At 38.6% G+C, this 15,397-nt stretch overlaps 1 pseudogene; it reads right to left on the bottom strand.

The window, feature by feature from the left end:
• Positions 1–12,944: 12,944 nt before the first annotated feature.
• On the bottom strand, positions 12,945–13,418 carry LOC110216097 (CD9 antigen pseudogene; annotated as a pseudogene).
• Between the last annotated feature and the right edge of the window lie 1,979 nt (positions 13,419–15,397).

Consider the following 15,397-nt stretch of genomic DNA (forward strand, 5'->3'; position numbering starts at 1 on the left):
GAGTTGGAAGGGTACTCGTAGCTCCTTTCATTTAGCTTAACATGAATGAGAACCCCCTCAACAGTATCCTGGAAAAGTGATCATCAAGACTTCTCTTGAAGAGCTCTAGTCAAGGGGAAATTACTACCACCAGAAACAACCCACCAAACTTTTGGACAATTCAGATTCTGAGGAAGTTGTTCATCCTCCACTGTTGAAGAATCCGTGACCTCCATAGGCAGCCCATTCTCCCTTTGTACTGCTGGAATTACTAGAAAGCTTTTCCTTAGATGAAGCTGACATCAATCTTTCTTGTAACTTTTACCCAATGGCTCCTAGCTCTCCCGTTTGGGGCCAAACAGGACAAATCCAAATTCTCTTCACAAGACAGCCCTTTATAATCTTCTCACTGAGTTCGTTATTTTCATTTATAATAATGCAATCAGTTTATCCTTAGGGAGCTTGGTGTGGAAGTGATGAACTGGGGTTGTAAAAAACTCTCAGAAAAGTTGTAGCAGTTTGGACCCCATTGTGGGCAGCAAAGAGCTATAAGCAGGAAACCTTCCTACTCATGGGAAATGTCTCACCTTCTCCACTTATTCTTTATTGAGCAGGTTAGATACTGATTAGTCATAGATTAATCCAATATTTGAGTGAAAAGTCACCCTAGAGCTCATGTAATCCAACCTTTTCATGTTAAAAATGAGACAGAGATTTTTGTTTGAATTTTAGTAAAGTGGCTATTGGGATTCAGGGACTTGCCCAAGGTCACACAGTCAGTAAGTGTCTGAGGCTGGATTTGAACTCAGGTCCCCCTGACTTCAGGGCATGTGCTCTCTCTACTGTACAACCTAGCTGCCCTTCCCCCCTCCACAAAGTCACAGGAGTAAGAATTAAAATTTAGTATTCTTTCTAATACTCTATTGATGGATGTCGACACCAGTAGAGACATGAGGGAAAGAAAATATTTAATTATGAATTTTTAATATTAATATAGTACTAAATATATCATAGTGTAATACTAACAAGAACTCTGAGAGTTATAGTTTCTGCCAAACTGCATGTCTTATTTCTGGTCTAGCTTTCACAGCCATGATACAAGGAAACAACACACATGGAGAAAGGGCCAGCCATCCCCACCAACTGTCAACCAACTACCATGCACAGGGCAGGCAAGCCAGCCTAACTGAAGTGACAAGGCGCCCTGAAGGGGAGACAACAGGCAGCATGGGTCAAGCAGGTCAGATCACCACCACCACTTTGACAACCATGCCCACTGCTGGAGACAGTCCAGGACTCTGAGCCCAATATGGTCTTAGGAATAGCCAAGTGCCTCAGCCATCATCCTAGGAAACAACCCCTACGGAGACTCAGTCTGGCAGCTGCTCCTGCAGGAGTTACAGCCACATCTACTGAAAAAACCCAGAAAAGGAAGTTCTACCCAGGCCTTGGTACTTTAAAATGATCCAATATCAAAAACTAACGTAATTTTATCAGTGAAAATCACACCTGTAAAAAAGAAATTACCATATGCTTTGCTGATGCATGGTAAAGACTGTGGGACCTTTCCTTCTATCCAACCTGCAGTTCAAACTTTCCATATGAGTGCAAGCTTGCTTCTTCATTTGTATTGGTAGTGCTTAGCTCGGTTTTGCACATAGTAAGCACTTAATAAATGCTTTAGTCATTCATTTCAATTGAAGTAATACAAAATTAATATTTCCAGGACACTGTGGATCTATAAAGATCTACAAAATGGAAATCTGAGAAATAGATCAACACAGAGTTTGGAACATGTTAAAAGACATCAAAATGGACCCTAATCAGAGGCACCTCAAAGTGGTGTGATAGGGCAAACTAGAAACAGAACTCAGGTGCTCTGTGACTTCTGAGCCAGGATCCTTTCCATGGTTACATGATGTGCCGTAAGTAGTGAGAGCAGAGAGTAGAGAGAGAAAAGTGGGAAGGTCGTTGAGAGGAATGGATTTCTGACTGAGGAGTCTGTCTAACATAGGGTAACTTCAAGCATGGGTGACTGGGAGAATGGTGGTGCCATTAACCGAAAATGAAAGTTAGGTAGAGCCATGATTCCATCGATCCATTTCGAAAACACCTTGAAACCCAAACAGACGGCCAGTTAAGAACGGATATTTACAATCCATGGAGCATGAAGCAGTCCAAGTTTATAAACTACAGATGGGAATCTATCTTACCACTTATGTGGCTGAGCCAGAAACAAACACAGAAGAGGAATAAAACCAATCTGTTTGAATTCTAACACTTTTAACCTACAATTTTTAACTCTTTTCTTTTTTTTTTAAGTAATCTGTCAATGACACCATGACCCCGGATATGACTTTAAGATTATAGAAGCATAGATTTAGAGCTTAAAAAGACCTCTGGGTCATGTAAAATGCTTAATTTATGAATGAGTAAACTGAGGCAGAAGCTAAGTGACTTGTTTAGGGACACACAGCTGGTAAGCACCGGAGGCAGGATTAGAACTCCAGTCTCCCTCACTCAAAGTTCAAAATCAATTCATTCTGACACCTAGCTGCCTAGGAGTCACACCTCAGAGAGGCAATATGTGTAAAGGAAACCAACGGATAGGCATCATGATAATAGCAGTATAAAATTAGTAATAATGAAGCCAGGAGATGCAGTAAATAGAAGGCCAGGGCTGAGTCAGAAAGACTCATCTTCCTGAGTTCAAATCTGGCCTCAGACACTTCCTAGTTGTGTGACCCTGGACAAGTCACTTAACCCTGTTTACCTCAGTTTCCTCATCTGTAAAATGAACTGGAAAAGGAAATGGCAAACCATTCCAGTATCTTTTCCAAGAAAACCCTAAATGGGGTCACCCCAAATACTTAACTCCTTTCATCTACACAACATGGAAAGTATCACCTAATTCACAATTTTCCCTGCCCTTCCCTTACACCTACATTTTCATCATTTTATGAGCAGTTCTATGATTTCCTGTGTTTGTATCTTGATGAAAGCTTTAGAGATGATGGCCATGAAGACCAATATCATGTCTGGTCATACCTATGAGCTCAAGGTCATGAGCATCAGTTCAGATTATCTGCCTGACTTTCCTTCTGAGTGATGACCAACCTGCTTGAGTTGTTTGGTCATGCAGGGCCCCTCAGAGCCCAAGTCCTAAGACAATCACCTCATTTTCCATGCCATAGGTATGGTTTTGCTTCACCATATTTTGTTCCCCACGTTGGAGAACAATCCATCCCATTTTATATTGAACAATTCCCGCAGCCCCCACCAATAGACAGATTTAGTCACATTCTTAACCCCCCTAAAAACATCAATTTCTTGTTGTAGATGGCTCTTGTGCCTGTGTTACTGAAAACAGATGCCAAGTTGAGAAATTGTCAAAACTGGGAAGAAAGCCCCCCAATATATCATTTTCACATTAAATCCACTTGAAAGCTTTGAAAGTTGAGTGAACAAAAGAAAAGTACAAGAATATTCCAAAGCAGTCATCTGGAGAAGATGAAACTTTTCTCCTTCTCAAGTCCTAGGACTCAGATATTTGCATTAAGCACAACCATTTCTCTACAGCTCAGTTCAGTGGTTCAGTGGACACAGCATCAGGCCTGGAATCAGGAATATCTGAGTTCAAATCTGGCTTGCAAGCTGTATGACCTTGGGCAAGTCACTTGACTCTGTTTGCCTCAGTTTCTTCATCTGTTAAATGAGCTTGAGAAGGAAATGGCAAACCCCTCCAGTATCTCTGCCAAGAAAACCCCAAATGGAACCATGAAGAGACGGACACAACTGAACAACAACAATTTCTTTATGGAGTGAATCCCTTAAAATCTCTACCCTCTGCTTTGTTCTCTGAGTGCTGAAGCCTGCCATGTACAGGGAAATATGTCCAAGGTCTTCATGGTTCCACTCCATTAACAGCTTGCAGGCTCACAGAGAGGAAAACACCTTCTCATTCTACAAGAGCTGAGGCCTTGAAGCCAGCTCTAGATAAATTTAACCCAGCATTTGTCTTTAGAGGTATTGTCTTCTGCCCATCTACTTCTGGGCTCAGGGCCAAGTCCATACCAAATTAGGAATGTATTTACTACCATATAAGAATTCCTCTTTGTTCATCTCTGGCTGGCATAATTTATTGGCCATCTCTTTCTCAATCCATTTTTTTTTCTCTTTTCTTTTCACCAAGTTAATCCAGAAGGTGTAAATGTATAAAGGGGCAGGTTTGTTTGTTGTTGTTTTCTTTTTCATTTATAATGTCACAGTACTTTGTGCTCAATTTTCAATTTAATTTTTTTATGTTTTTTTTTTTCAATTCGATTGAACTCAGTGGTCATCCTACTCCAGAGCTGATGTTCTTTCCAATGCATCTTACTGTGGCCTAAATAGTGAAAGAAAACCAGGAAGGTCGGTTGGGAAACATGAATCCCAGGCATAGAAATCTGGATAACTGAATTTTTAAACCTTAACTTTCTTAAGTAACTGATCTGTATAAAGGTTTGGATTAGGTTCTGGGGAAGATACAGAGTTCAAATAAAACTTTGTTCTTGGCTTCATAGATCAATATAGTCTAGTGGGAGAATAAGATACTCACACATAATATTTTCCGATTTTTTATTGGTGCACCAGCTGTTTCACTTCAGCAAGAGGTAAAGGGGTTGAGAATGTTTAATCTTTTTTGTTGTTGGGTTTTTTTTTCCTAGTTTAGCACCTTGCTTTTCTTTTGTAGTGTTGTCAAAGCAGCTGTCCCTGATATCATCAGCATTTGGTTCCCTTTTGCCACCAGGATCAAACAGAAAGCCCTTTGTTTGGCATTGAATGTCCTCCCATTTTACTCATAGAGTGAAATTAATTAATAAATCAACAAGCATTTATCAACTTATTATGTGGCAGGGCAAATACATGCTTATTGATTAGTTGATCAGGTCTGGAAACTCCCTCCTCCTATGCAAATCACCAACTTATCTTTAACCTCAGTCTTTGAGAGCTGCCTGGTACAAAGACTTGGCCAGGGTTACAAAGGCAATATGTAGAACAGGCAAAACTTGAACTCATGATTTCCCAAATCTAAGGTTTGTCCTTTATAGACTACATTATCCTTCTACTCTAAATTGTACAGGGAAGGCATTTAATGTATCTTAATTGAACTGAATTGAATTCATTTCTCCCCTTCAGCCTAATGAAGCTTAATAATCACTTAAAGAAATTTGGACTTCACTAGGCAAATTATAAGCTCGTTCAGAGTTGAGATGGTATTTATGGAGTGGTTTGCCATTTCCTTCTCTGGCTCAATTTTTAGATGAAGAAACTGAGGCAAACAAGTCAGAAGACCTAGGCTCAAGTCCTAGATCTGATACTTACAAATTGCCTCAATTTCTACATCAGCAAAATGGGGGAAATCATATTTATACCTCATGGTGCTGTATTGTGGAAAGTGTTTTGTTCATCTCAAATAACATTTATTATGTAAATGTGAGTTCTTATTATTCTCCTGTCTTTGACTAGTTCATTCAGTAAGCACATATTAAAAACCTATGTGCAGGCTCCTTTGCTAAAGGTGAAAAGGGTAATTCATACATAGAATACTTTTTTAAAAGAAGTCTCTTGATAGCTTTCTTGTGTTTCACATTGATAGAGAACAGTGAGAGCATGCATTGTAGTAGTGGGAAAAACTTTAGCCTTGGAATCAGAAGATTTGGGTTCAAGTACTCCATCTCTAGCTGTTCACAATTCACAAGCTCTCTGAACTTCAATTTCCTCATTTGTAAAATTGAGAAAATAATCCCTGTCCTTCCTACCTCATGGGCTCATTTTAAGGATGAAAAGAGATAATCGATATAAAGTGCTTTGCTGTTATTATTTCTACAGTTTGTAAAGTTATCTTTTGTAATGAGTAATTTTTTTCTTCCATTTATACACAACTTGAAAAAAAAGTGACAACCCTTATCTCTATGCTCATTTGTAAGAATAACTGGAACTTATAACATCTCTCCTTTGAGAGTGTCTCCTCACAATGACCTTGTAAGGTAAATTGTGAAAGTTGTATTGTCTCCACTTTGCAAGCAAGGAAACTGATTCTCAGAAACCATGAGTGATCTGTCCAGGGTCCTATATCTACTAAGTGTCAGAAGATGGCATCAAAACCAGGTTTCTTGTGAGTGCCTGCCCTGAAGTTACTGTTCTGCTACACCATAATGAATCAATGAGGCTTCTCATATTTCCTCCCCCTCCTTATGCCTTACTCTCTACTGACTCCAAACTCCAAACTTGGTCATTTAAGGCCCAAGTGATTGCACTTCATTTAAATGCAATTATCATTTTTGTTGTTGTCCAGTCATTTCAGTCATGTCCAACTCTTTTTGACCCCATTTGGGGTTTTCTTGGCAAAGATACTAGAGTCATTTGTTATTTCCTTCTTCAGTTCATTTTACAGATAAGGAAACTGAGACAAACAGGGTTAAGTGACTTGCCCAGGGTCACATAGCTAATGAGTGTCTGAAGCTGGAAATGACTTTGCACAGCCCTGCCTTACTTAAATCAAATTCACTTACAATTGAAGACATCATCCTGCTGATGTCATTGATCCTCTTTGAGAATAAAGGACAACAACTATCTGTGAGCAATAGTGGTTGCCCCCCTGGGGGTACAACTGGCCAGTTCCAGCTGGGCAATGCTATTTCCTCTTTCCTTCCTCCCCTTCCTTCTCTTCTCCCTCTGTCCATGTGGGGTACCCTTACATGTGGGTGTTCTGCCCAAAACAATATAAATTTTAATCACTTATACTTCACAAGATATCTTGGAATGTGGGGCTAGATTTTCCCCCTCCTTATTTATTCTTATTGTTTATTTAAAAAAAAACTGGGACAATTAACTCTTTTTTCTCATATGGTTTTCATTTATAATTTCTTGAAATATAGCTCTGGAAATGGAGCTACTTGACTATGCCTTTAAGCCTAAATCCCTCTGGCTCTCACTGATTGGTCCCAGCCCAAGCCTCACTTGCTCCTTGGGTTTTGATGGCTCAGAGTAAGTACAAATAGCAATTGTTTCTGCTCTGGTCAGAAACTCTGAAGGCCTTCCCCTTCCAGACTGATTCTGTCATGAAGGCAAACTAGGCTACCTTTTGCCTCAATTCTTGCCTATCCTTCATTCACTGAATGGATGTTGTTTCAGACAAACTGAGGCCTGGGAAAGACCTTAACTCCCACTGCACAGGGGGCCATAGCCAGTAGTCCTGACCCGTGTCTTGCTACTGGACTCCAATGACTCTAGAGGAGAGAGTGAGGAAGGAAAAATGTTCACTTTGAATGAAACTGGAAGACAGAAGGAAATCTGGAATGTCAGTTTGGAGTAAAATTGTCTAGCACCTTGATTGGCAGGCCAAGGAGAGAGTAATCACTCATCTATAAATGTTTCTTTATTCTCTTCTTTTTCTCAACTCCTTTTGAACCTTTTTTCTTCATTACACAATTTAGCACTTCATTCTATACTGAGATTTTCCATTTGTATCATGCATTTAAATATCATCTCCCCAGCACATTGCAAGCTTCTTGAGGTCAAGGGCAAAATCTTCTATTTTTGCATCTCCTAGACATCCTCAAACAGTTCTGGACATAAAGTATTTGCTCAATAACTGATTGAAAGTAGCACTCTCACATGGGCTGATCTAAAAATGAAGAGGCACCATGTTTCAGAGTAGAGAATAAAAGACTTGAGGCAGGCTTGTTGACACAGTAGATAGAAAGCTGGGCCTGGAGTCAGGAAGACCTGAGTTCAAATCCAACCTCAAATACCTCTTAACTCTCTGATCCTGAGTAAATTATTCAACCTCTGTTTGCCTTCAGTTTCCTCACCTATAAAGTGAAGGAAGGAAAAGTACCCACCTGACAAGTTATTGTGGTAAGGTTCAAATGAGATTGTACATATAAAGCACTTTGTAACCCTAGAAATACATAAAAATGACAGTTACTAGTGAGCATCCCATCACTGAAGGTATTCAAGTAGAGACTCATTGGCCACTTCTTCAGGATATTGAGAATAGAATTTAGAGGTATACAAAACAGGAGATAACCTAGTTCAATTATCTTATTTGCACATGAGGAAAGAGTGGCTTAGGTGACTTGCCCACAGTGACATGGGTAATAAATCTGATGGATGGAGTCTGACCACAAACCCAGGGTTCTTGGTACTATGCCACAGGTGCTACCTAGGTGTTGAAATATATGACCTATGCAGTCCCTTCCAACTCTAAAATTCTCTGATTCTGCCTTAATTCCTGCTGATTTTTTATCCTCATGCAAATGTCTAACCATCTTCAAAACCTTGCCCCAAAACCTTCGATGGTCCTCTATTGTATATGGAATAAAATACAGACTCCTTAATCTAGCATCTAAGACTCTCTCCAAATGGGTTCCAGCATACTTTCCAAGCCTGTTCTCCCATTAGTTCATGCATTTACATTTCATCTGAACTTACTTAGTCTGTTCCCTGAGTTTGATCAGCCATCTACCACCTTGCACAGGCTATCTTACATACCTGAAATATACTCCACCCTTATCTCTTCCTATTAAAATCCCTCTTTATCTTTAAGATTTATCTAAAATGCCACCTTCACTCTGAAACATTTTCTATTCTCACAGTTAAAAATGCTCTCTTCTTCCTCGAATTTTCCCAGTGCTCTCCTTTGCCTTCTTCACCATTTACCTCACATTATATTTATATGTATGCATCTTATATTCCTCCCTTTGAAATGTAACCTCATCAATACTGTTGTGTCTCATATTTCTATCCCAAGGGTCAAACACAGTGCCATATTGATGAAGAAAAATATTTTTCATTTGAAATTTCCTGGATCTTTTAGGCTACAGAAAGAAAGGGAAATATGGTATTGGAGTGGGTTTTGTATGTTTGAAGTAAATGAAGTTGTCTTGAAGAAATGCTATTTTGTTATTCTGGGAAAAGATACCAGAAATGCCAGAGGTAAAAAAGGCTAACAAAAGAAAAGAGGGAGAGGCTATATAAAATCATGTACTGAACTGGGGGTAGAATGGGAATGCTCCTCTACTGAGAAGGCATTTGACTCTGTTCTGGCTACCAAGAGGGGTTCTGATTTGCTGGCTAGTATGGTGGAGTTCAGTCACTGACCGTGTTGAGGGAAACAGGTCAGTGAAACAGTTCTTCCCCTCCCTCTTCCCTTTGAACTCTGAGCAATGCTTGGGAAAAAGTCTTTGGGTGAATGTATCTCCACTGACAATAAGAGATATGATACAGCAGAGAAAGTTAAGTTGACTGATATCAGATCATGTCTAGGAATGAACCTTTTGCTTTTGAATTTTATATTTTTACTATTGTTTTTACTTTAGTAAATGTACTTCAATTTAAAATTGATCATCTAATTTGACCTATATGAATGAACAGATAAAAAGGCATTTATTAAATATTTACCATATGCTAAGCAGATAGGGACAGCTAGGTGGGGCAGTGGATAGAGTGCTGAGTTTGGAATCAGGAAGACCTGAGTTCAAATATGGTCCTAGACCCTTGCTAGCTGTGTGACCCTGGGCAAGTCACTTAACCTTGTTTACCTCAGTTTCCTCAGCAGTAAAATGAGCTGGAGAAGGAAATGGCAAACCTCTCCAGTAGCAAACCAGTCTGGTGTCTTTGCCAAGAAAACCCCAAATGGGATCACAAAGAGTTGGACACAACTGCAAAACAATTGAAACGGGTAAAAACAAGGGAGGTACTAAAAAGAAATGTCTGGAAAACATGGAACAAAGGAGGTCACAGCTATGTTTGCAAAGGTGGACTGAGAAGATCTCAAGACATAAGATGCTAGTCCCTGCCCATTCAGTTAAAGTTATTTGAGCTAATAGCTCAGAGTTTGGAGAAGCCCTTGGTGACATGACCAGATATAATATCCTTAGGTGCAGTGAGAGCCATGGCATGTAAAGCAGCATAAAGTACTACTTTGTATAGGGACAATTGATTTGGACTTAGATATGTAAGTGTCTAATAAATACTCCTTGAATTGAATTGAAATGGAATTAATTCTCTGTGTAATTTGGGTACATAACCTCTCCTTTCCAGAAATCATGTTTCTTTTACTTCGAAATGAGTAAGTTGGGTTAGGTGACCCTTGAGCTTAAATCTGGTCTCAGGAAGTTTCTAGATATGTGCTCCTGGTAAAGCCACTTAACTGTCATATTCCTCAGTTTCTTTAACCATAAAATGGGGATAATAATAATATCTATATCTCAGGGTAGTTGTGAGGATCAAATGCAATAATGTTTGTGAAGCACCATGTCTGACATATAGTCACTTTATAAGGTTATTTCCTTTCCTTCCTTTCAGTTCCATTACTCAATGTTCTAAAGTCCTTTCCAGTTCTAATATTATATTTTCTAACATTTGAAGTTTTCTTCTGACTCTAATATTCTAGGTTCTAAAGTTGTTTTTTTTCTCTTCTATATGTTCCATTTTCTATATTCTAATATTCTATGCTGATAATGAAATCATGTTTTCAGTTTAAAGAAAAGAAAAAGAAAGACCCTGTATGCTGCAATAGTGTGGTGTTATCAGCCTACAAGGAAGATTGCAGAAAGTCTTTCTAAGAGGATATTTTGAGCTGGGAAAAATCATACTTCTCCTGGATTTCATAATATCTCATTGGCAGCAGTGGGGACTTCTCACCCATTACTGTCATGCATACTTCCTGCCAGATATACACATTAGCAAAGGGATATCTGAAGCTTACAGTCATGATTTGTTAGATGTCACTGTCATCTTGAACATCTTGATATAATGTTCTGGCTTTGGGATGTCTGAGTAGAAGACACTTCTTGCCTATGAAAATAATCAGTAACACCACAGAAGGCAGTGTGTGTGTGTGTTGGGGTGGGGCATGCCACTCACCCTTTCCATAAATGTAAGGATTTTTTTTAACAGAAAGAATGGAGAAGTTTGTAGCTCTGAAAAGAGGGTTCCATTAAAAGATCCTACAGATATGGGTTCTATTTCTATAGAACTTTAAGGACTGCAAATTTTCCACATGATAAAGTAAATGGTGCAAGAATTATTATTATTTGTTTTGAAGATGAGGAAACTGAGACTCACAGGAAGGAAGTGATTTATCCAGGGTAGCACAACTTGAAAAGGTTATCATTGAGATTCAAATCCAGGTCTTACTCAAAGCTTCAGTGTCTTTTCACATGCCATGCTGAGCAACAGAAATATTCTTTGTTTCAATTATTCAAAGATAAAATTCCCAAGATACTCATATTTAAATTGATATATTTTATTTTCACATTACCTTCAATTCTCAAGGCAACACTACTCCCTCACCCTTTCAGAAAGCAATCCCTTATAACAAAGAATTTTTTTTAAAAAGATGGTTAAAAAACAGTTCAACAAAACTAAGTAATTTATAGAAAAAGTTTGCCATTTTATGTAATGTTTTCAACTCCTAATCCTCCACCTCTTCAAAGAAACAAGATATGCCTTCTTATTGATCTCTTTTGAGAACAACGTGGTTATTGTGATCATTTCTTTGTTGGCTTTTGTATTCACATTCTTGTGTAGATTATCTTTTAGTTCTATTTTTCATTTATATCAAATCATATGTCTTCCTGTATTTCTCTGTATTTGTCATATTTATCATTTCTTAGAACAATGTAGACTTGTGTGTATTTGTGTGTGTGTGTGTGTGTTTGTGTGTGTACGCACTTTTTTAGTCATTCTTCAGTTATGGGCATCTATCTATTTTGTTTCCTGGTCTTTGTTAATACAGTAAGTGTTGCTATAAAGAAAGATATGGGGACTTCCTTTTTTTTTCATTGACATTCTCTGGGTTTATGCTCACACAGTGGTGTTGGTGGTCATTAGTGGATGCTCTGAGTTAAAAGCTGTAATCAGTTTCTTCACAGATTCCACAGATTCCATTCTTGCTTTCAAGAATGATCATAACAATTCTCAGCCTCATCAACAACACATGAGTGAACCCATTTTTCCATAAATACTCTCACACTGACTATCCCAATATTTTGGCATCATTTAAAATTTGCTAGGTATAAGAAGAAAATTGTGAGTTATTTGGATGAGTACTTCTCTTATTAAAACTATGGGACATTTTTCTTATGGTTGTTATAGTTGGCAATTCTTCTTTTGAGAATTAATTTTCACATCCATAGGCCATTTATCCAGTAGAGAATGCCTTTTTGTCATATTTCCATTACTTAACTATTTGTCTAGCATATCAGATCCTTATCAGAGATACTTGATATAAAGAACATAAGTTTCTTCAGGCTATTTCATTTTTATCTTTGTATCTCTATCACATAGCAGCTAATAGGTGCTTAACAAATATTTAAATTACATTATTAATTAATTTGGCTAAATTACTGGCTAATTTGGATAAATTACAAATTAATTTGGTTCCTCTCATTAAACTGTCTTTTTTTTTTGTAAGATTCTTCTTCCAGGCACTCTGCAAAAAAAAGGTCTAAAAGCTCTGGTAGTCCTGGTTTCCAACAATTTTAGAGTGAAGCTGAATATTCTTTTATTTTTATAATTGTCATAATCTTTATTATATATGAAATTGTCTTCAACATAAGTTATATCCTGATTAAATCTGAGATAAGATATTTTTTATCTACTTAAAGGCCAACATGATCTTTGATTATGTACAATATTTTTGACCAGAGTCTACCAAATGTAATACTTTTCATTGCAGGATTTCTTTGACCATAAAAGCAAAAAAAAAAAAAAAAACAAAAATAAAAACAAAAAACCCTTAACTATAAACATCTATATCAAGTAAGGCATTAAAAAGATAACAAACACAGAACAACTTCACCCATTTAAAAATGTAGAATGATTACTAAAGTTGGTAGCAAATAAAACCAAAAACATGAAGAAAATGATTTTAGAGGGCAGACTTTACTGATCAAGAGATGAAATCAAGGACCCTAGACCATTTCTCCATTCCTGCAGATAGCACAGCTTAGAATCATAGTGAAAAATCATGTCAAAGATCATCACAACAGCAATCCCTATGGCCATAGCTCTAATGATGTGGAATTTGTTGCTGAAGACTTCCTCAATAGCTTGTGGGTGACTTCATAGTAAGTGAGATGATATCTTTGTTAGGGAAGGTGTGAGTGATCAACTGATCCAAAGGCGAGCCCAATTGCAATAATTTAGTGCATGGTGGATGACTTCGAGGGTGTCCTTGGAGGGACCTTCATTGGTCCTCATCTTATTATACATTTTTCTATAAAATGCCCAGACCTCATGCATCACCTCATCTTTGTGGGAATAGCTGCAAAAAGTAGCATCTATTTTGATGACAGAAATCACTAACAGGAAGACAAAGAATAAGCCCATCGTGTTCTGTGACTCCTGCATGGCCCCACAGCACCCAGAAAACCTACCAACATCATGAGGGCACCTGCCCCACTCACACATAAACACCTGTGCAGAAACTAGAATTGTTGTTGTCTTCTTGCTCAAAGATACTCTGTCTGAGAATCAAATCGGAGCCACAGGCCAATGGCAAGGACCACAATTCCTGCCAGCCAAATGATGACCAGCATGGTGAAGACTAGGCTTGGATGGGTTTGAGTTCTCAGTGACGGGATCTGGATATATAAAATCAGTCACTAGTGAGGAGTCATTCTGAAGTGACCCCATCTTTTAACCTTCCTTGACTTTTGCTACTTGAAGCCAGCCAGCAGGAAAGGGTGGTCTATAGGCACACTAATTGTATCTCCTTAATGCTAATCCCATCTCCTATTCCATCTCTTCATTGAAATGCAGACCAGTTAGAATTGTCTTGCCCTTATATTGAAGTTGTTTACTCCTCTTCATAAAAATAATTTGAGCTGGGGCCTGCTACATCTAATGCTACTGCTTTGGTGTGCTGCAATAAACTCCTTTTTGTCTTATTTTTGCTGAGTTTGCTTTTTTAATCAGTACGGGTCCAAGCAAAGATTTCTTTTCACAGGGACACATACAGTACCAGACCCAACAAATGACTAACCCAAAGGAGGAGCACTTACGATTCTTTTAGCAGACTTTAATAACCCAGCACACAGTGTTCTTCACATAAGACACTCAATGCACTGTTCATGATCCCATTTGGAGTTTTCTTGGCAGAGACAAAAGAGTAGTTCACCATTTCCTTCTTCTGCTCATTTTACAGATGAGAAAACTGAGGCAAACAGAATCAAGTGACTTGCCCAGGGTCACACAGCTACTAAGTGTCTGAAAGTAGATTTGAATTCATGAAAATGAGTCTTACCAGCTCCAGGCCTGACACTCTCTCTATCTATTGTACCACCTAGCTACCCAAGTATTGTAGTTTGGGGTGCTGGGAACTGTGAAATGTAAGGGTACAGGGTGAGTCTGCCTCAAAAGAACTTGACCACTCAAGCCTTCTTTCAGTCAAAGTAGCAAGGTTTATTATAACACCAGTGTGGTGAACAAGATTCCTAGTAAATCTGCTATTGTATCACCAATAGGAGCAGTCAGAGTTTCTAGTGAGTCTGCCAATTAATGAGGGTGAGACTGATATTTATATATTAAAAAAAAAAACCTGAGAAGATCTGGAAGGGTGTAGATGGGAATAAGGACTGGTTGTTAGATGAAAGTAGTCTGGGGTAGGCCTAGAGTAGGACTGAAAGGAATGTCAAGTAAATTAATTAAGTAATCCAGGTAGGCTGAGGTGGGCCACTTGCCTTGGGCAGAAGCTTCAGTGATCTGAGATGTGGCATGTATGTGAAAATTCAGGGTCCAGGTCCCCTCACTCCGTCACAAGCACTCAATACATGTTTGTTTCCTTGGTGTTTATCTCCTCTACTAGAGTGCAAGCGTGTGAAGAACTGAACTATCATTCAAAGAATCCTAATAAATTCTCATAGTTGAAAGCAGGGGTGGGGAGCCTGCTGCTCCAGGCCACATGTAGACCTCTAGGTCCTCAAGCCCTTTGACTGAATTTCTGTGAAGTTTGGATTCAGTCAAAGGGCCACACTTGAGGACATGGAGGGCCACATGTGGCCTTCAGGCTCCTTGTTAAAAGGGATATTAGAGGTCACTTAACCTAACCTGTGTCTTAAAAGGAGAATTTCCACTGGAAGATCTCTAGAGAAGGGAAACTCACTATACTCTAAAGCTTCTCATTCTACTTTTGGCAGCTCTAATTATTAGGAAGATTTTCATTCCAAAGAACCAACTTTTGCCTCTTTGTAGCTTCCATCAATAGCTCTCCATCCTCTCTCTGGAGCTAAGAAAGAGTCGAATGCCTTTCCTCCTCAATTTTCTCTTTTTCTGACTAAGCTATCTGCAGAGCCTTCCATGAATCCTCATCAATAAATCAATCCATAAGCACTTTAAAGCACCTATTAAAAGCTAGGCACTGGAG

Source organism: Phascolarctos cinereus, unplaced genomic scaffold (assembly GCF_003287225.1).
Source record: "Phascolarctos cinereus isolate Bilbo 61053 unplaced genomic scaffold, phaCin_HiC Scaffold_4;HRSCAF=312, whole genome shotgun sequence".
In the NCBI taxonomy this organism is placed as follows: Eukaryota; Metazoa; Chordata; class Mammalia; order Diprotodontia; family Phascolarctidae; genus Phascolarctos; species Phascolarctos cinereus.